The 22486-nt window shown below is 43.9% G+C and overlaps 1 protein-coding gene across 19 annotated transcripts in view; it reads right to left on the reverse strand.

The window, feature by feature from the left end:
* Positions 1-22486, reverse strand: part of Thrb (thyroid hormone receptor beta) — a 339826-nt gene that overhangs the window by 219694 nt on the left and 97646 nt on the right. The window contains exon 1 of one of the 19 annotated variants that reach the window (XM_087584967.1): positions 3195-3297. The gene's annotated coding sequence lies outside the window, so the exon portion shown is untranslated. 19 annotated transcript variants of the gene reach the window in all.

Below are 22486 nucleotides of genomic sequence, written 5' to 3' on the forward strand. Positions count from 1 at the left end.
TGCTTGTGAAAGTCTCATCAAATGATATGTTCTGTATTTCTCTAGAGTTTCACTTCTGAAAACACGTGAGAAACACTAACTCATTAATTTTTTCTTCTCCTCTCTAGCTTTCTTCTATTTTCAAAGTAAAAGAATGATCTAATATTTTTCTTCTTTTACCTTTGGAAACCGTGTAAGCGAGAGAAGAAAACAGGACATTCTAAGGCAGGTGGCTTGTCATCCATCAAATTTAGTGGCTGAAATCCCACGTAGTGCATCTAAAAGGTCGGAATCACTTGTTTACCCGGGATTCTACAATATTGGTCAGGCAGGCTAGATATATGTTTGTACACTGAAGCATACTCCTGCCCCCCCAAAAACAAGCAAATAAAAAAGAAAAATAGAAACAGACTTAAAATACGTTGGGATGAAGTACTTGAAACTGGGACTTGTCTTAGAAAACTCGGTCACCTAATCGTCACAGGGCAGAGCGGCCACTCTCATGCACTCCCCAGATGGCCTTACCTCAGTCTTTGGAGGCAGACTCTGTGCTGTGTTGGTTGTATAGACGTTTTAGTCAGACCTGAGTAAGAAGTAACTTAGTCCCTGTGTAAAGCCTTCTCCACTCGCTCTGCTTGTAGCTGTCATTGTACCTACAGGGAGGCCTGGGCAGAAACATGAGTCCTAGCAAGGGGTCAGGGTAACCGAACGGTTCCAGTTCACATTTGCTCCATGTTAGGGGAACCTGTGGCTGGGGAGTAGCAATGAAGGAGCCTCCAAGATCCAACCCTGGCTGCTTGTTCTCTGCACCTGTCTTTGCCCACTCCCCAGGCAGGTGGATTCTGACCACTCCAAGGGGTGGGAGGTCCATTGTGTCTCCACTCGTGGGGGCTTCTCCTTTCACATCCGCAGCGGCAGTGGTTGTATCACAGATGCCTCCTTCAAATAATGCCAACCGACACTTAAACACGTGTGATGCGTTAGGGGCAGGAGAGAGGCTGAGGGTGTAATGTTAGCTCTGGAAGTAGAATCTTCACCTTCCAAGGGCTTTCATTCACTGGGAGACGGGCATGGCGAAACTCCATGCAAGTAAAGCAGTTAAGGACTGAGGTCGAGAACACACTGGAGAGGGCCTGACCACACACTAGACATGCTCTGAGAGGCTGTAAAAGCCAGGAAGTGGTATAAAACATGGTCAGTTTAGAGGAAGGAATAGAAACAGACCTTCAGATGTTAAATATGGATTGCTCTTGGGTTGTTCCCTGTGGCCAGGGAGACTCTATGGTCTCTTATGTAGCTCTCTCTTGGGAACTTGCCTCAAATGGTGCAGACCAAAATCAGGCTTGGAAGCTCAGGTTGCTGTGCAATCTGGTAGGCTAGACTTTGGCACTGAGAGACAGTGGCCATGTCGCTCCTTGCGTTCTCTCATTCAGAACAAGAGTGCAGTGCCTGTAACACATTCTGAGAAGCCTCACTTTGACCCGGCAGACTAGCTACTCCTGAGGACTCTCGCTGTGACACAAGTAGATTGCACTTAGTCAAGTCTTAACAATACTTCTGGGATCCCAATAAATCTGTACGGGCAACAATGGACAAAAGCCAGAAGAGTAAGCAAGGAACACATGGGTAACTTGACTGCTGCTGGGTCACATGTGCTGAGGACTAAACACTGGGATTAGGAACATATGCCTGGGGCTCAGTGACAAGGAAGAAGTGGCAAGCACAGGACATAGATACACTTGAAGCCAAGAAAGAAGTTAAAGTCCATAAAGGGACTAGATCACACAGACACACACAGACACACGCACAACCACACACACACAGACACACGCACAGACCAGACACACACACACAGACACACACACACAGACACACACACAGACACACAAACAGAGACACACACAGACATACACAGACACACACACATATACACAGACATATACACACGCACACACAGACACACACATATACACAGACACACACACAGACACACACACAGAGACACACACAGACATACACAGACACACACACATATACACAGACATACACACGCACACACAGACACACACACAGACACACACAGACACACACACAGACACACACAGACATACACAGACACACACACATATACACAGACACACACACAGACACACACACACAGACATACACAGACACACACACAGACACAGACACACACACAGACACAGACACACACACAGACACACACACAGACACAAAAGACATAGGCACACACACACACACACACACACACACACACTGGAAGAACAGTTTGATCTGGAGCTCACAGAGAGTGATGCCTAGCACACTGTGTCAGTGAGACTTGGCCTGTGTAGCTAACTATAACACTTTCCCCCATATTTTATGTAACTGGACTCTTACAGACCTCCTGTAAGTAAGGAAAAGGCAAAGCAGCCCTCATCCAGTCTGAAGCAGTATGAGCTGCAAACCAAATAAGACCAGACACAAGCTAAGCTGCTAAGTGCTCGCAGAGCCTCAGAGAAGGAAGAAAACCAGGAAAGGCTGCCTTGGGCAGTTCTTTTCATGGCTGTTACCTGGCCACGAACAACTAGTAAGCAGCGGGGTGTAGCCGAGCCTCTCTTCCTTTCCTCCATCTATGTCTCCCTTCAGAAGACAGACAAGCACGATAGGGACAGCTTCCCTGATCAAGTCGCTTTCCTGCTGAATGCCTGCACTCTTCTGACCCTGTGTATGGAACTGCTACTTTATTCAGCTAAACAGGAGGTGTGGGGTGTTTCGTGGCTTGTCTGAAGTCTGGGTTTCCTTTGGTCAACCTTTGAATCTTTAAGTAGAGTTTGAGAGGCTTGGGGCACAGTTTATAAACACTGTGATCAGTTGCTTTACAGATATGCCATGGTGTTGACATTGCCTTTGATGTACACTATGCCATAGAGACACCTTCTGTGTTTGCATCAGAAGACACACATGCACTTTAGGATGGAGAAGGGAAGAGACAGTGGCACCACCCTGAAATCTGCGATGCCCGCCACAGAGTGACACTTCATGCTTCCTCACTGTTGACTGAGCACAGCTCTGCAGGAGCTCTCCCCTAGCTTCCTAGCTTGTGAGTAGCTGAGTAGAGGACTGAAGGAGAGGCAGAATGAAGTCTGGAATGGGGGTCCACATCCCACGCCTTCCTTAGCCTAACAGACAGGGAAATGGCAGTCTCTGGGTACCTGGGCACCACCGATGGCATATTGTTGGGAGTCATGAACAGGGTCTGCAGTCTACCTTTCTCCTCCAGGCTTCAGAGTGCTAGGCAGAGAGGGGAGGCCATGCCTGGAAGGATTAGAATTCGGTTAGGGCAATGCCCAGGAAGGGTAGCTCATTGGCTGCAGGCTTAAGGCTATCTAGATACCTCATTAGCATGGGGAGTAAGTCCAGGAGTTACTTTATGTGACTGCCAGGGTCCACTCACTGGAGTGTGCAGAGCGGCTCCTCACCTGCCGTTCTCAACTCTGAGGTCCCGGGGTTTGAGCTCATTCAGTCTTACAAGTTCTTATGTCTGACTGGTAACACGGTCCCACAAGCCCTACACAGATTGGCTTCAGAGGAACTTCAATGGTTCACATGGCCTCCCCGTGGGGAACCTTACATTTTGGGAACAACTTCAAACAGAAGAGAGAAAAGAAAATAGTGAGTACAATTCCCATAGAAAGATACCTCAAGATAGAAGTCTACCTGTTGGTGTCACCTTTTCATAGAGGCTGTTTTCTGCCCTCCAGGCGGTTTAGCTTTTTAATGAACCCCTCCTGTCTAAGATAGCAGCAGGCAGATTAAGCAACGGCATTTCGCACTGAACTGGCTCACCAAGCAAAACATCTCATTTCTCTTCCTACCCTCTCTACGGCAGATTCTGTTCCCAGTTGTCATCCACTTTGACAGAACCCAAGTAATTCAAGAAGGATCCCGCCTTCGACTGGCCATCATGGGGAAATGGCTGCTTATTTTGTCATGTATTTAATGCCTAAGGCACTTCCCCGAGTTTGGGCACACACGTCACACCGGAGTTTTAGGAGCTGACTCGGTGAGCTGAGTCCCATTTACTGGGCCAGGAGCATGTGGGAGCTGTTCATGTTAGCTTTACTGGGAACCTGCCGGTTATTTAAGCACAAATACAATGGAACACTACGTTGGAACTGAAATACATACGAGTACATACTACTGAGGCCCAGCAGCAATGCCAACAGTTGGTTAGAGCCGGACCAACATGATAGTTTTGGAAGGGGGATGCTGACTCTAAACCATGGCTGACTTTCTGTCAGGGGCACAGTCACTCTGTAATTCTTTTCAGACAATCCTTTCTCCTCTGAGGGTGCCATTCCCCACACTCTTCCCACAGCATCCCACTGCCTGGAATCCTTATTTTCAGAAAAATACAGACTTGATGCTCCTTCTTGCTCATATATTCCACACATCCAGGGTTTCTCTGCACTCTCCTGTGACAGGTTTTGTAACAGTGTTGTCAGGATGGCTCTATGATAGTATGTTAGGTGAAGTGTGCATTCTGTGTACAAGGAACAGAAAATTCCTTTAGTGGATGCTGTGCTAAACGCAGGAAAAGAAAACCCCAAACCAACCAACCAACCAACCAACCAAACAAACAAACAATCAAACAAACAAACAAACAAACCTAAACCTTCCACAGATGGTAAGGGCTACTCTTCCTGAATATCCTCTAATCACTCAGATTTGGCTGATGAAACTCCCAATATGAATAAGAGCAAGGACTCTCTTCTATCAACCACAGCTTTACAGCTTATAGACTCAAACAGGCAAGGGATTCCCTGGGCCAATGGGTGAAGCCTTGGCCACTGTGAAGCCAGCTTCACCACGATGGCTGCGATGGCCAGGCATTCAACTACAGTCATCATCTGAACATAGGCCATAGGCCAATCATAGATGATTTCTTTTTTAAGAGGGAAAGTCAGCTTAAGATAAAGAAACCCCCTAAAGAGGTACAAATTTATCTTTTTTGCAACATTTTTGAAGATCCTAGACACCCTGGGTAACACCACGAGGGGTTTAAGTCCACAAGAAAGAGGATTTTAACTAAATGAATGCGAGGCTAAGACACGATCCTACTGTCTTTCCAACTAAAGACAGATGGAGGCCTTCTCTTTCTTACTACTGATAATTTGTCAATAAACTATATTGCCTGTAAGTTCTTCTTGCAATGTATTGGAAAGCCATCATAGAAACCGTTCTCAATATCAAAATCACACATGGCTTCATTTCTATCTAGCACCTAGTGTCTGTTGATGCACCAGGACAGGGAATACTGAGCTTCTAGCACCTTCCTGAAGGACACATGCAGACCTCACTCCCCACCTGTACTCTGTCAGAGGCACAGCAGCAGACACATCCTCAGGCTGGCTAGGATACTGTCAAAGCTACACACCTCCCTTCAGCAAACAGAGGCCTTACCCTTGGACACTCTGAGGCACTTTCAAGTGTGTTCATCTATAGGCTGACTAAAAAGAACAGCTCCAGAACCATTTCAAGACAGTTTAACCCATGTTTTATATTTAAGGGCCTTCACAAGCATGTGTATTAGCGGTTGGCCACAGCTAGCATGAGTGGTGTTCAAGCCTTTCTTGTAGCAGACTGAGTTCAATTTCCGTTCACCACCTTGTTCTTTCTCTTCTCTCCCAATAACCTTGGAACCATGACCCTGTCCCTGCCATCAGGAACACTGGCTTCCAGAGTCCTTTCCCATAAATGCGGAAAGACATGCGGGCCCAGAGCAGTTGGGAGCTTCCATATCTAAGAGGTGAGAAGACTCCTGCTCCCTAATCTTTGTCTATCGCTCTGAAAAAGAAAGGCTTCTGGGAAATGTGGTAGAGGGTCAGGAATTTGCAGAGACTGTCATAGGGAATATCAGAGCTGTGAATGTGGCGGGCCACCAGGCGTTCTCCGAGATCCATCTTCTGCAAAGACTTCAGATTATGTCCCTATGGAATCTCAAGGAGCGTAACAGACTCAATGACAAGGCACAGTTGGGCCAGGGAGACAACACTCTGGACTCAGCCCCATTCTACTGTGAAGTCAAATAGCTTTGCAAAAATCTATCAGTTTTAAACACAGGGTGCAGGACAAATATTTACTTTAAAAATGGTTCTATGCCTTAAAATGGAGAATACCAACATAGAGTAGAAATAACTACTTTTCTTTCCTTTTGCTTACTTTTTAATAACTAATTTTTGACAAAATTCTTTGGCTCTCATAACTTAAAGGGAGCCTCCAGGCTGCTCTTTTTGCCCTGATCTGAAGTACCTGGGGCACGTGCAAACACACTGGTGGTGAGGAGGAACCAGAGAATCTATTAGAACCCAGTTCTTTACCTAATCTTGATCCTTCCTAAAAGGAGGAGAATATTCAGTGCAGGGCATTTTGACTGCAAGGGTGAGTTTCCAATCATATGACTTCACAAACAACCAGATTCTCCAAGTCCTCAGCTGACACCCTGGAGGTCAGTCATGAGTCCTGGCTGCTGGAACAAGAACATAAATGTGACCATTTCCCCTACGTTTGCTAGGATGACACTGATAGGTCACACAGATCTTTGACAAGCTGTCTGTGAAGGAAGACTGGATAGCAGGGAATCGAAACAGGCTCTAGGACTCCTAAACACAGTCACCTCATAATGCACTTGGAAAAGAAACCAAGAAACAGGTACATTTTCTGAGTAGGTAAAATAGTTCAATTATTTCAAGTAGAAAAGAAAGACCCAAGGAGCAAGCGGAGTCAAATGCTATGCATTTAATTATACTGTGCTGACTTTGGGGAGTCTCGGGACAACTATTAAATATGAAATAGTTTCAGAGGCAACACTCATATTCATACTCAAGTATTTATATTAATAAACAAATATTCTTCCTGACAGTACAAACAGAAATGAATATAGAAAGTACTATACATATATTATTACTTTCTACTGTTTTACATCATTTAAATAAGTAACCAGATATCTGGGTTTTTTTTGTGTGTGTTATTTTGTTTCACTTTTTGCAGTGCTGGGGTCAAACCCAGGGCCTGGTACAAGTTAGGCCTGTACTCTACCACTGAGGTTCACCCTAGTCCTGTCTTCTTTTTTTAAAAGACTCTTAATATGTTGTTTAGCTTCCTGTTAGAATGAAAAGGACTTGAAGATTAGTACGGCGATTTTCAAAGCAAATATGTGGGATATTTTGATAATGAAACCCATTGCTTTGTTGCTAAAAAAACAAATAAATGAAGCAATTGCAAAGTTAAAAATTCAGTCTTGATAAAATAATGAATGAAAGAGTTGGAGAGATTAAAGTTAGAATATTAATATTTGCTAGGATTATGACTTTTTAGCACTATGTATTCCTTGAAGTTTTATGGTATGAAAGCATAGGCAGAAGGCAGAGGGACATCTTCCTCATCGGTGTCTGTCTGTAGAGGAAGGAAACAGTCATCCCTCCTGAAAGAGCTCACAGAGCAGTACTCGGTACTCGCCAGAGTACGGGCAGAGCTAGAAATCCCCCTGTTACCTCCAAAGCATAAATCCAGCTAGCATCCTCGACCATACACACATGTTTGTGTTTGGCAATGCTAACCATGTTAAACACAGTCCATTGTTTTGTTTAAGTTATAAGCCTTGATTACAAAACTGTTAGCAATATTAGACATCCAACACTCAAATGCACTAATCCTTTCAACGTAACTCTCTTCCTATATGACTCATAAAGATTCAAGTGTTATGATCGAAGTTTTTTTTAAATAGAAAGAAATGTAAACATTTTCGGAAAGAACAATTGTTAACAACCCTACTTAGGTGGCACACACTTTCTTTCAAATAACAATTCTGATTCAGTTGCTCTGTCATAGTGATACGCTCCAGACACTCTCTGATTCGAATAGCTGTCTATACAGAAAGAAAGAGGAAACACTCTCAGGCAGGAGTCACGATTAAATGCCCCCGAAGCTAAATTTTCCTATCCTGCATTGACAAACTGATGGAAAGTAGCAAGTCGGAAAGTATTATGTGTCTCACCACCACCCCGAAGGGTGGTTTTTGTTCTGTCTTACATGTGGAGGTGTTGAGGCCGGCTGGGACTTGAACTTAGATTTCCCCCAACAGTAAGCCCTTCCTGTTTCTGCATAACTCTAACTAGATGTTCATATCACACAGAGAGAAGGAAGCAGACAATGAAGGAGACTAATAATAAAAGGGTTACCCATTTTCCATCAAAGATGGTCTCCAAGATACCCGTAAGCCACTGAGAGGTGGGAATTGTCCTTTGTTGTTGGTGTGAATGCACTCTTTCTCCTGCTTAGATAAACATCCATGCTGAACTCCACTGTGGTTGCACAGTTTTATCTTCCCAGCAGCAATGCTGTCAGGGCCCTTCTTTCCCTACATCTCCTTGGCAATCATAGCCATTTATTTTCATGACGCTAGTTATTCTGATTGGGTGAGAGGATGGTCACATAATCCACTTCTCTCTTCGGGCACATACCCGATGGACCTTAAGTCAATATACGACCATATGACTGAGCTCTCCCACTCCTGGGCTTAGAGTCCTCCAGGAGTCAATATTTTATAGAGTTATTTTCACATTCATGGGTCTTGCTGCGCTAGCCATAATGGCTAAGAAATATAACCACCTTTGAAGCCCATCAATAGATGGATGCACAAAGAAATTATAGTGCAAATGGAATTAATCTCAGGAAACCGAAGTCATGACATTTACAAGACTATAGATAGGACTAGAGATTACTAGGGCACTTGGAATAGGAGATAAATACGATCCTTTGCCTCTGAGCTTTAAAATACCCGAATGGTGAGTAATGGTAGGTATGCGACCTCAGTGTGAAAATGGATGTTTCCACAGAGAGCAGAGATTGGTGAGAGGGGCAGAGGGGGCAAGGAGGAAGAGTGTGAGAGGAGAATCTGCAAGAACAAGGGAGCCCCTAGGGCTCTGATCTAGGTCCCTCTGCATGGCACAGTTGAGTAGGTTGGTGTTCGTGTGGGAATCCTGGCAGGAGAAGTAGGAATGTCTCTGACTCTGTTGCCTGCCTGTAAGACCATTCTCCTTCTACTTGGTTGCCTTGTCCAGACTTGATATGATGATATGGCCCTGGTCTTATTTTAGCTTGTCATGCAATATGTGACTGATGTCCCTGGGAGGCCTGCTCTTTTCTAAGGTGTGTGTGATGGTTTATATATGCTGGGCCCAGGCAGTGTGGAAATGTGGCTGCTTTTTGCCCTTATATGAAGAGTCTAGCTGAGGCTAAGGTAAAAAGATTCATATTAATTACATTGACAAAAGACATCTCAAAAAAGCCAGCAGAGACTTTGTTCTTTGGTTAGGTCTCATGAAAAGCATTTTGAATAAGTATAGCAAGCTTAGAAAGGAAAAATATAAAATATATGGTATTAAAGGGGCACCAGGAAGTGGAAGGGAGCTGAATCCTGTGTTCAAGGATAATAAATTGAATTGAGGGAGGAGTGACCTTGTAGCAAGATCCCACTCAGCTAAGTTTAGGTCTAGGCATGGTAGTACAAACCTTCAATCACAGGAGGCAAAGAAAAGAACTCTGAGTTCAAGGCCAGCCTAGAACACAGCAAGTACTAGGAGAACTGCTAGTCCAAGGCCAAGTTTGGTGGACCACACCTTTAATCCCAGTGTTCTGAGTTCAAAGTCAGTCTATGGAGCAAGTTCGAGGACAGCCAAGCTTAGGCAATGAAGAAGTTGGAAAGCAGAAAGCTAGGATAATGGACTAGAACAAGGGGCCATGTTCCAGTCCTGGCAAGCAGCAGAACTCAGCAGCTTTGACCACATATGAAGACCTCCTTGAAATCAGACATGGAGATTTGGAAGTTTGACCGGCTGGTTTCCTGTCCTGCTTTGGGAATTACAGGTAAGTGATTGGATGGATCTCAGAAGAGTCTTTGAACTTTGGACTTTTAACATTGTTGAGATTGCTATAGACTATGGTTACCTTTGAAGTTGGACTAAATGTATTTTGCATTATGCTATGTTTAGATAGGTATGGCCCTCATAGACACATATGTTTGAACAAGTCTATGGGTGGCAGGGATTGAAATGTGATAGTTTGTATATTCTGGGCCTATGGAGTGGCACTATAGGAATAGGGGGTGTGGCCTTGTTGGAGTGGGTGTGTCACTGTGGGTGTGGACTTTAAGACCTTCATCCTAGTTGCCTGGAAGTCAGTATTCTAGCAGCCTTCAGGTGAGGATGTAGAACTCTCAGTTCTTCCTGCTACCATGCTCCCACCTTGATGATACTGGACTAAACCTCTGGACCTGTAAGCCAGCCCCAATTAAATGTTGTCCTTTATAAGAGTTGCCTTGGTCATGGTGTCTGTTCACAGCAGTAAAACCCTAACTAAGACAGGGTGGATCTCGGGGAGAGGGGAGGTGGAGGGAGATACTGGAGGAAGTGGAGGGAGGAGAAACTGAAGTCAGGATGTAATATATGAGAGAAGACTTGAAAAAGAACAAGGCATATATAAAAGCATCATTACTCTATATATTCATTTTCAAACATTAACGTTAAAAGATGCCTAAACTTTCCTCAGCATATCAGAAAGTTTCCTGTAGATATAAGGGGCTGGGCAAATGAAAATAAAGTTGGTCAGTGGTTAAGTTATTTATGCTGCAGTCACAGCATCACACGAGTGTGCATGTGCATCTGTGCCTGCACGAGTGTGTGTGCATACATGCATGCATATGAGTGTGTGTGCATGCATGAGTGTGGTGGTGACAGGGAGTATAGGTACCTTTGCATACGAAGAGGGCCCAGGGTGATATCGTGTGTCCTGCTGTATCACTCTCTGCCTTCTTCCCTTACAACAGAGTCTCTCATGCACTTGGAGCTGGTTGGGTGGCCAGCAAATCTCAGTGAGTTTTCTGTTCCTGACTTGGAGTTGCAGAGCTTGAAGGGCAGCCATGTGTGGCCACGCTCAGTGTTTACCTGCATTCTGGTGATTCCCAACTTGGACCGGGGATGCTTGTACAGCAAACACTCTCATCCACTGACCCATCTCTCAGTCACTCTCTACAAAGGGGTCTAATTGCATCTGTAATGGAGGGTAGAGCAAAGCGGAATGCAGACCTGCACAGAAATATCTGAAGGCACAGTTGCACAGTGGAGGACACTGGGATCCGCCAATAAAGGGGGTAGGGGAGGGAAGACGAATGCCACAGTGTGACTTTCTGCTTTATGGCTCTTTCAAACCACATGTCTGGAAACTGGGGCCACAAGAGAGAAAAATCTGGATGAAGGAGATAGCTCCTGGTTTCCAGTGACAGATATGGCGGGCACCTATGGGTTAGGATAGGACAGTGAGCTTTGTACAGGGGTTACCTTTGACCTTCATCAAATGTAAGCAAAGCACAACTCCTGGTCAGCTCTGTGAACAGGCATGTGTAGGAGCCATTACATAGCATGAGATGCTGGTGTGCCAGTCCGCTGGACAGAGGTCCTTGCCGAGAACTCTCTGGGTTCATGTTAGACACCTTTGCTGGGGCAGGTTGACTTTGGCCCTAACAATGCCTGAAACCAAACTTCAATTAGTTCCAGCTGACTTGTCAGGAAACTGAGTGCCGAAGTAACAAGACTCATCAGTCTTACAGCAAATGACATCCAGTGTTTGAAAGTCACCATGGCCGCAACGCCCATCATAAAACTGACAGCAGTGACACATGTAGTCTGCCCGATCTCTGAAGTAGAATGTCACGACTTCTTCCTCTTCATGTCTCTCTCCTAATTCTATGAATGCAAATACAATTCTATGGGTACGTGTCTATAGCCCCAGCAATCCAGAGAGTGGAACAGGAAGAGTGTGAATTTGAGGCCAGCCTCAGTTTGCTCAAACCAACAGCAGATGCTGAAATGCATCTCAGTTGGTAGAGGACTTGCGTCCAACGCACAAAGTCCTGGGCTGATCTGCAGCACTGCACAAACTAGGCACAGTGTTTTGTCCATATCCCAATACTTAAAATGCAGAGGCAGGGGGATCAGATATTGAGTGTCATCCCCAGCTATACACTAAGGCCAACCTGGGCTATGTGAGACCATGTAACAACAAAGAATAACACAAACGTATAGCCAGAGAGCCCTTCCTTCTTAAAGGTTCATTCAGGGTCTTTCATTCTCGATTGTGGCCAAGGGTTAGGGAAGATAATATTCTACTTCTTGAAGTTAAAGATGCACTCATGACCTAGTGGGATCAACAGGTGCCATCGTCTTGGACACTGGCCCATGTGTACGTCATTATCGGTTAGGATGATACTAGGGTGGGCGATTAGTAGTGCTCAGTACACTGCATAACAAGACTGCATCAGAGAAGGAGAAAGAGACGTGATTATACTGTCATCCTGGCACCCCCAGATTCAGCCTTGCCAGAATGACTTTAGGGACTAAGTATAGTAAGTTCAGAAGCAGTTTTACGTCTAAGTCATTAAGCGGTAGCAGTCCTGATGGGACTTCATATGCTCAGAGTATGGTATATGTGATACTATGATTGAATAGAACCTTCCCACTAGAGAATCACTCCTCATAGCTGAATGCTGATGGCTCTTTGCTCTAAAGCTGTTTTCCTGTGGCCTATCTTCCCATCCCCACAAACTGGGAAGAGAAACCTTCCGACCCATTCTTAGCTGAAGATTCCATGAGGCCTAGAAATCAGAGACTTAGAAAACAGCTACATAACAAGTTAATGCTAATTTACGTGTAGCCTGTGTAAGCCAAGAAAGAAGGGATATGAGACGAGAGATTTGGGGACCTCCCAACAAAACTTGGAAAAGATCACATGGCCTCTTAATGGCCCAAGTTGCTGAGTCTTTGAACAGTTTTTCTCCTCTTGTTTGCAAAGTTGAATTATACCCACTTTGTCATCAAGTAACATGGCCTCCAAAGAACCTCACTGTGAACGAGACAGAAACAGGTCTGGGTAAGGAAATTATTCTATCCCTTTAAAGGTTTTCAACAAGTCACAAGTCTTTCTACTCATTAATAGGCAAACTTACTTATGCTGTCTAATGTTATGAATAGAAAGGAACAAATATAGTGTAGTTGCTGGGATAACTATAGTAAAATTTATGTCCTAATTGATCTGCTATCTCTGTTACAATCACCAAAAAAGGCTACAGTGAGTGACTTGGGTCCCAAGATGGCCCCTGAATTGTTCTAAGACTGAATGGTTCAGTGAGAAATTCCTACTGTGGTTAAGAGTGCCTGCCACTAAGATCAAAAATTCAGGTGACAGCAAATGCTGGCGAGGATGTGGAGAAAGAGGAACACTCCTCCATTGTTGGTGGGATTGCAGACTGGTACAACCATTCTGGAAATCAGTCTGGAGGTTCCTCAGAAAATTGGACATTGAACTATCTGAGGACCCAGCTATACCTCTCTTGGGCACATAACCAAAAGATGCCCCAACATATAACAAAGACACATGCTCCACTATGTTCATAGCAGCCTTATTTATTTATAATAGCCAGAAGCTGGAAAGAACCCAGATGCCCTTCAACAGAGGAATGGATACAGAAAATGTGGAACATCTACACAATGTAATATTACTCAGCTATCAAAAACAATGACTTTATGAAATTCATAGGCAAATGGATGGAACTGGAAAATATCATCCTGAGTGAGGTAACCCAATCACAGAAAAACACACATGGTATGCACTCATTGATAAGTGGCTATTAGACCAAATGCTTGAATTGCCCTAGATGCACAGAATACATGAAACTCAAGACAGATGACCAAAATGCAAATGCTTCACTCCTTCTTTAAAAGGGGAACAAGAATACCCTTGGCAGGGAATAGAGAGGCAAAGATTAAAACAGACACAGAAGAAACACCCATTCAGAGCCTGCCCCACATGTGGCCCATACATATACAGCCACCCAATTAGATAAGATGGATGAAGCAAAGAGGTGTAGGCCGACAGGAACCGGATGTAGATCTGTCCTGAGAGACACAGCCAAAATACAGCAAATACGTAGGCGAATGCCAGCAGCAAACCACTGAACTGAGAACAGGACCCCCGTTGAAGGAATCAGAGAAAGGACTGGAAGAGCTTGAAGGGGCTCGAGACCCCATATGAACAACAATGCCAAGCAACCAGAGCTTCCAGGGACTAAGCCACTACCCAAAGACTATACATGGACTGACCCTGGACTCTGACCTCATAGGTAGCAATGAATAGCCTAGTAAGAGCACCAGTGGAAGGGGAAGCCCTGGGTCCTGCCAAGACTGAACCCCCAGTGAACTAGACTGTTGGGGGGAGGGCAGCAATGGGGGGAGGGTGGGGAGGGGAACACCCATAAGGAAGGGGAAGGAGGAGGGGGATGTTTGCCCAGAAACCCGGAAAGGGAATAACACTCGAAATGTATATAAGAAATACTCAAGTTAATAAAAAAAAAAAAGAAAAAAAAAGAAATACTCAAGTTAATAAAGATTAAAAAAAAAAAAGAGTGCCTGCCACATATCTCCTGAGCTTGTGCATGTGGAGAGAAGAGCTCTTGGAAATAGGAACCCAAAATGCAGATAGTAAGACTGAGGACATGACTGAGACCCATGACTGTGGTTACTAGGATCGGGGCCTCAGAGCCTTTGTCTGCAGAAAGGAGGAGATTGAGAAAGGCTTCCTGGAGACATTCTAAGAACTAACACTGAGTGATCAGAAATATGTTACCATGTGTGATATTTTTTTTAAAAAATACAAATATTACTGTAGGCACTGACTTCATTCATAAGCGAGTTTCTATATAAACTTTATTCTCAAGTTTCTTTTATGAGTGATAACAATAAGATAAAATCTAGGGTGAAAAGTGCAAGAAAAAGAAGATTAAACAAACACCCAAACTACATAATAGAAATACAACTAATCTTTACACTTAGGTACCAAAGCCCAGAGAAAAACACACCTGACACAGGGTCCTTGAAGTGGAGGAAGGAGGGTTGCCATGCAAAGCCTTTGAGTGTTTATTCTTGGTATCGTCTGGACCATTTTCCCCCTTCCAGGAACAGAAGGTACTAGAAAGGCAATCCTTATTCAGCATAGGGATTCTGGGATGAACATCTACAGTTTGAAAAGGTGGCTCAAAAAGTAAGCTTTTAATGTCCCTCCTGCCCCATAGTGTAGAGCTAAGCCACTGAACTGTTCATACATAAGATATCAATTCTTGATCTCCATTCAAGAGCTCTCTGATGAGGCAGGCCAGCCTGGCAGCTCACTGTCTCCAGAATCTCAGTAGTGCACAGCAAACCAATTAGTACTCTTCCGGACCCATGCTATTTCTCAGTCTCCTCTATCCTCCTTTAAAATCACTGTTCCCATTGCCCAACTTCTTTGGCAGAGAAACCTAGCTCGAGCCTTTCCTCTCTGTTCTACACACCTCCTTCCTACTCAGTGTGTCAGAACCCATCAGGATCTCTTACTACTCTTCCTGTTTCGTATCTTAGATTTGGTCTCTTCCTGGATCTGCCTGTGGCCTTCCTTGACCCTGGCGAATGTTTCTTAGACACTCTAAAGGTAACACCTTCATTTCACCGTGGGCAGCATGAAGGGGAGAGGGAAGGATTAAAAGTGCTACAGAAACTGGTTTAAAGCCAACTAACTGCCTTGGGTACAGCAAACATACGGGTCTGCTTCTGCTTTCTCCCTTCTTCACTTTCCCTCCATGTCACTCTCACATCCATAAAGTACACATTTCCTGTTAATATTTAACAATCCAGATCCAGGCTTTACACTATATCCAGAACCATTTCAAATTATTTTATAGTGTGTGTGTGTGTGTGTGTGTGTGTGTGTCTGTGTCTGTGTGAGTGTGTGTGTGTGTTTCCTGAATCTATGTCTGTGAACCATGTGTGTGTTCAGTGCTCAAGGAGGCCAGAAGAGGGTGCTGCGTCCTTTGCAGCTGGAGTTACAGATAGTTGTGAACCATGTGGGTGCTGGGAATTGAACTTTGGTCCTTCCAAAGAGCAGCCAGTATTCTTAATCGCTGAGCCATATCTTTAGGGCCCAGAACTCATTCTTGATTCCTCAGCAAGGCCTGGCTGGTTCAACTTCACCATCCTCTAGGTTTACCCTTTACTCTCCTGAATGCCCCCAACTCACCAAGTCTGCCCTTCTCTTCTCTTTTCCGTAGCTTCACTATTTCCATGTAAATCTGTGTGCTGGTTTGAATGAGAAGTGCCCCCTCCCATGGGCTCCTGCTTCACAGTTGGTGGAGCCAACTGGGTGATGGAACCTTACAAGACAGAGCTTAGCTTAAGGAAGTCCATCCAACCAGTTGGGCTTTGAGTGACAGCCTGGCCCCACCCACTTCCTATTTCCTTTCTCTCTGCCTTTTAATTATGGATGAAAATGTGATTGGCTGGCTTCTTGTTTCTGGCCACTTGGCCTTCCCTGCTGTGACGGATCCCATCCCTCTGCGACTGTAAGCCAAACTAAACTGTTCCTTCATTAAGCTGATTTGGTTGTGGTGAAAAAAGCCAGGGTACTACAGGACCACTCTATCAAAAACTCTCCATCTAAATTGCCCTTCAAATACTACTACAATCTGAATTCAAGGCTTTACACTGACAGGACTGGAATATGACCCTATCTTCTAAAAGTCTACCCGAAGAGAGGGTAATGGGTAGAAACAGGTAGAAAGAGAAATATCACACTGTAATCCAGGGTTGATTGTACAGCCCTACAATCTCAGCTTCTCTAGAGTCTGAGGCAGGGCGATCTCAAAGCTTGACTTGGCTACACAGTAAAACCGAGTCTCAAAATGGAAGAGAAAAAAAAATGAAAAAGGTGTTTATAGGGTTGGCCAATGGAAGAATGCTTACCCAGCTTGTCCAGGCCACTAAAGCCCAGCCCTTATTCCCACAAGTAACCAAGTAACCATAGTTCAGCCCTTAGCCCCACAAGTAACTAAGTAACCATAGTCCAACCCTTATTCCCACAAGTAACTAAATAACTAAAATTAAAGAGAAACCATGTGTTGCCTTGTTTTCTCTCACGTGTAGAATCTGGATTTAAACAGGAAGAATGTGGTGAGAAACTTTATCTTCAAATGCAAGGAGTGCAGAGCAAAGAGCCGAGCACAGACTCAGGACAACTGATAAAGGGGATGGGAAGAGAAAGGTACTGGAGGTGCCTCTGAGCATGATGTGTGTTTCTCTCCTCTCTCAGGCAGGGCTAATATCCTCGATCAGAAAATCTAGTATATTAAGGGAAAATAACAGACTATTAGATGAAGATCAACAAGTTCTCGATATTGAAAATAACAAATGTCCAGTGAGGATGCACACACACACACACACACACACACACACACACACACACACACACAATCAGGAAAGGACTTGGTACCAATCAGAGTTACAACCACATTCAAGTTACTGACAGAAGAGGAAACATAAACACCTCATAAATTGTCAGTGTTGATAAAACTAGCAAAAAGCTTTATTTAGGGGCATCTGGATAATATTTTTCAAATATTAAGTGTATCCCCTTTAATGCTGGAAGTATACTGATGGAAATTTATTGCTCAGGTTTGTTTGTCCAAATAGCCACATGCAAATCTTCATAAATATTTACCCCAAGATTAAAAATACCCCAAACAATAAACACACATATAAACAAACTCCATATGTACAATATGGTTAAAAGAATCTTAGCTCATTTAGGCCATAAAATGCAGCAGGGTCATTAAAAAAATGACTGAAACAGGGAATCTTCAGAACATATTGAGAAAAACGATGAAAGAGTTGAATAATGAATGTTGAATTTCTTATATATTAAAGGCACAGAGAAATTAAGAAACTGTATTTCTTCATTCCCACTCAATCATTTTTATCCATTTACAATCATGTGACATTTATTTTCCAAAAGACATGTTATTCAGTCAGTGCCTGACGTCTGCCATTTCCTTGTTTGCTTCTGTGCTAGTCTCCCAGGTCGATTCCAACCAGCTCACAGGCTCAGCCATGCTGGTCACCTTTCGTTTCTTGAATGATCCCTGGTCCTTCTAGCACAGCCTCTTATACAAACCCTTGCCTCTGTTGGAAACATTCTCTCCAGCCTACTTCAGTTTTCCACTCTTCCTTCAGACTTTAGTAGAATTAGCTCTCTTCCCAAAAACCCACATTGATTTTGATTTATTTCATAATTATGCAATTACCCTGGTCTAATTAATATATATTTCTCTCTTATGAATTACAAACTCACAGAAAGTTCACACACACACACACACACACACACACACACACACAGACACACACTTCTGCTTATCGCTGAACCATCAGAGAAATGTCTGGCTAAGAAATTGATCAATCAATTAATCAAACACTTTACATCCCTCTCAATCTACCCAGCTGGCTCTTGTTTCTCCATTATTTATCCACCTGTCCACCCATTCTGTAGTCGTATTAAAAACAGAAGGAAAAAGACCATTAGCCATGGTTACTACCTGGAGATAAGAGCTGAAGAAAGGATTGGAAAATGGTATTTTTTTATAAGTATTTATTATGCATCTCTACATTTTCTAGGTTCTGAATTATTAAAACTTGTTCACCATAAAAAGCTATTATGTTCCTTGTTACATGTTTCATTTTGTATGTTAGAAACTTTCCTTACTCTACAAATGTAATCAATAGTGCTACAATATCCTGTCCCTGGGTTCCGTAATGCTGACACATCTACAGGCTAACACGATTCTCTTCCTTGCCACTTGGATTCAGCTATAGTTCAAGTACAGAATAAGTGGTCTTGAGTGTGTGTGTACACATGAAAAGACACAGTTTTTCCTCATAAAAGGTCTTCAAAGACCACCCCAACCCCCGAACTTGAGGCACACTGTCACCATCTTTTCACAGAAGGAGCAAAGTGTGGGAACAGTCTCTTGATTATGACTAATGAACAAAGGAATCTCTTTAACCTAATTCACCTCAGATAACCTTCCCTTGATGAGACTACCAGCTCCAAGAGCAATTTAAGAAGGAAAATTCTGAAGAATTAGGGAAGAATTCTCGAAATGAATAACTTAAGATCTTTTGTGGTAGACTCTACTTTCTCTCCTAGTGTGTCCTTAGAAACCTTTTAGTCTGAAGAACTATCTTCCTGGAAAGAAGACCACGCCTCCTCTGGACGTCACCACACATGTCCCCCAAGTCCTCTTTTACTCATTGAATCTGGTTGAAAACGAGTCTAAGACTTCTGCTTGAGATTCTTAATTGGGAACAAGCCTAGATTTAACACAGGGCCCCAGAAAATGCTATAAAGGAGATGCTCTCTAGATAGAAGGAAAACAGCGCCTTTCTGTACTGGCTTCCTTTGCCTTCTCTTGGATATTCTATAAAGGATGATGCCATCTGGTTATTTATCAAATTCTGAATCCTTCTGTATTGTCTACTCTCACAAGTACAAGAACTTTTGGAGTTGCCGAGAACCCATGAAGTACATTGATGTCTCATCCACACACGGAACAAAGAAATCTGATTCAGGTAAAACACAGAAGAATATTGGGGTGCGGTCATCAGTAGGGACTAGTGTCTGTGAAAAAACGGTGTCCTCCTTTAGAGAACAGAAATGCATGAAGTCATTCATCTGCAGAATAATTCTCTTCTGTATAATTAAAGTGTGCTGTTTGTGATGGCAAAAGTTGAGATTAGTCCTTCGATTAGAAACAGTTCCTCTTATACAAGTGACCTCTGGAAAGGAGTCAAAGGACTTCCTTGTACTCTAGCACACTCCAATGAGTACATCTTAAAGCTTATTGATATGAGAGCATTGCACACAAATCCCATGTGTCCCTGACCTGTGTCACAATTATCATTAAAGGGCAGACTCTAGGTAAGGGCAGGCTGCAAAAGGTCAGAGGAGGGAACCTTCTAGAGGCAGGGGCATATTCGAAATTGTATCTGGCTGTTGACTCCATGGTCACATATGTAAGAAATCACTGAACCAGAGGCTTAGGATGTGTGGGGTGCAATGATATAACACTTTGGCTACAAGTGTCTTCTGGAGGGTCAGGGGATTACACTGGAGAGGAGAGAAGACAGCTTAATAAGAGAAACAGCATGACCTGCTTGTCATTTGCAAGGTGTAGTACAATTTCTATGGTGTAGCAAGACCCCTTTTACAAATGATGTTTCAGATGTCTCAAAGATGGGATTCGGGCTGGGGATTTAGCTCAGTGGTAGAGCGCTTACCTAGGAAGCGCAAGGCCCTGGGTTCGGTCCCCAGCTCCGAAAAAAAGAACCAAAAAAAAAAAAAAAAAAAAAGATGGGATTCACTAGTAAAGGCAGGAGAACAAGCATATAATTGGAAATGTTCAATTTATATGTATTAATAACCAGGAAAGGACAACAGGCCACCAGCCTGCTACTTGGGAGGGTAAACCACTTTGAAAATTTCTACAGCAGAAATTTCTTTCCACCCGTGATTTTTGAGATTCCTTACTTCTATCGGGAGGAGCACCTAGATAATTTACACACTCCCCGGGGGAAAGTAAAGACATTGCAATGCACACGTATGCACATATTTGTGCACTGGAGGAGTAAAGGGGCTCTAATATGCTGTCTCTCAACATTAAGGAGTCGCTTCGTCTTACTCTTTAAGCAGCATTTTCTGATTAAACCTTTGAGATTTGGGACTACTTGCCAACATGGATCCCGCAATTATCTTGTCATTAGGAGAAAGGTAATAATCCTTTCCTCTAAATAAGACAGAACCGAGTAGCTTGGATAATGGTTTAACAGGAAAGCATGTGAACCAGGTAGCCAAGGAGTAATGGGGACATAGAGCCATCTGTGCTCACTGCCACCTGGGGGAGGTGGGGCTCAGCTTCCAAAGGGAAGCAGCCCAATGAAGCTTCCGTAAAACTTCCATCCCGAGTTGGTCTTCTTCTTCTTCCAGTCCTAATGCATGTGGTAACCCCAAACTAAATTCCCAGTCATTTTGTCAGTAGCAGTTTGTTCCTATGAAATGGTACAATATACATAATGCGCCCTCTAGAAACTACTGTATGGGCTAGAGGATGGCTCAGAGGGCTAGGACACTTGATGATGAACATGAGGACCTGAGGACCTGAGGACCTGAGCTGTATCTTCAAGATCCACTTGATTGAAGGAGAGAATCAACACCTGCAAGTTGTCCTCTCACCTCCACATGTGCTGCTACACACACACACTCACACCCATACACACACAGACCCATGCACACACATATGCACACACAGACTCCCATGCACACACGTATGCACACACACACTCACACACACATACCCATGCATACACATATGCACACACACACACTCCCATACATACACATATGCACACACACATGCATGCACACACACACACCCATACACACAAGTATGCACACACCCACACACACTTACACACACACACACACACACACACACACGATGCACACATGCACGCGTACACAGTTGAATGTGCAGTTTCAATGCTCTCTCCTTGGGTGGCTTTTCTGCCTAATGCCAGGCTGTCCAAACTGCAGCATCTGTGTGGATTCCTACATAAGGGTTCCTATGTATCCTGACACACAGTCTCTCTGGAGGACCAAGACTCTGTTTCTACAATTTAAAATATGTTCTCTCCACACTTCATCCATCTTCTCAGGAAGGAAGCTTGAAACTCGAGCCAACACAATCACCAAACCATGTCTGCCTCCTGCAAGCATTGGCCTGCCTCTCCTTCTTACAGTCCCTGTCCCTGTTACACTGACAGTGATGTAAATGGTGGCCAGCAGGCTCTCCTTTCCTCCCACCTGACTGTAATCTCTCCTCTGTCCACCTGTCATAGTCAAGGTTTGAGAATTCAGAGCTGGCTTCTTCCTTGCTCCAGACTTTCCATAACTTTTGCATTTCATGCGGAACAAAACCCTAACTCTGCTGCTAGGTACTGAAGGTCACCCACAGGAGGGACTGCTGTCTAACTGTCCCAGTGTGTCCCTCCTGTCACACACACTCTAGCTTTTGTCCCTCACTCAGGCCTTTGTCATCTTACCGGAGTTCCTTCCAAATCGAAAACACTGCTTTACTTTTAAAAAAGACAAGACTCCCTCCAGGCCAACCACGCCCTGGCCTGCATACATTTCAAGGTCAATTTCATGTCAGAGGCATTATGACGTAATGTTGAGAAGGAGGGTTTGCCTAAAATCACCTGAGGTTACAAAGCAAGAAGCACAGCTTTCTTGTTATCAGGCCAAGCACTTAAGCTTCCCAAGGACCTTGGCTTCCTTGTATCTACTAAGCAGGGACTACCGTGTATAGACAGCCGCAGGTCATGAAGAGAACCAAATAAGATAAGGTGTCCTCAAAAGTAACCCATACATAGATTATGGGCCACACCAGTACAGCTCAGAGACTAGACCAAAGGTCTGGGAATCCCTCAGGACTTTAGTGGTTCTATTCTAATAACTTTAGTTGGGGCACACAGGG

This window comes from Rattus norvegicus, chromosome 15 (assembly GCF_021556685.1).
Source record: "Rattus norvegicus strain SHRSP/BbbUtx chromosome 15, alternate assembly SHRSP_T2T, whole genome shotgun sequence".
NCBI lineage: Eukaryota > Metazoa > Chordata > Mammalia > Rodentia > Muridae > Rattus > Rattus norvegicus.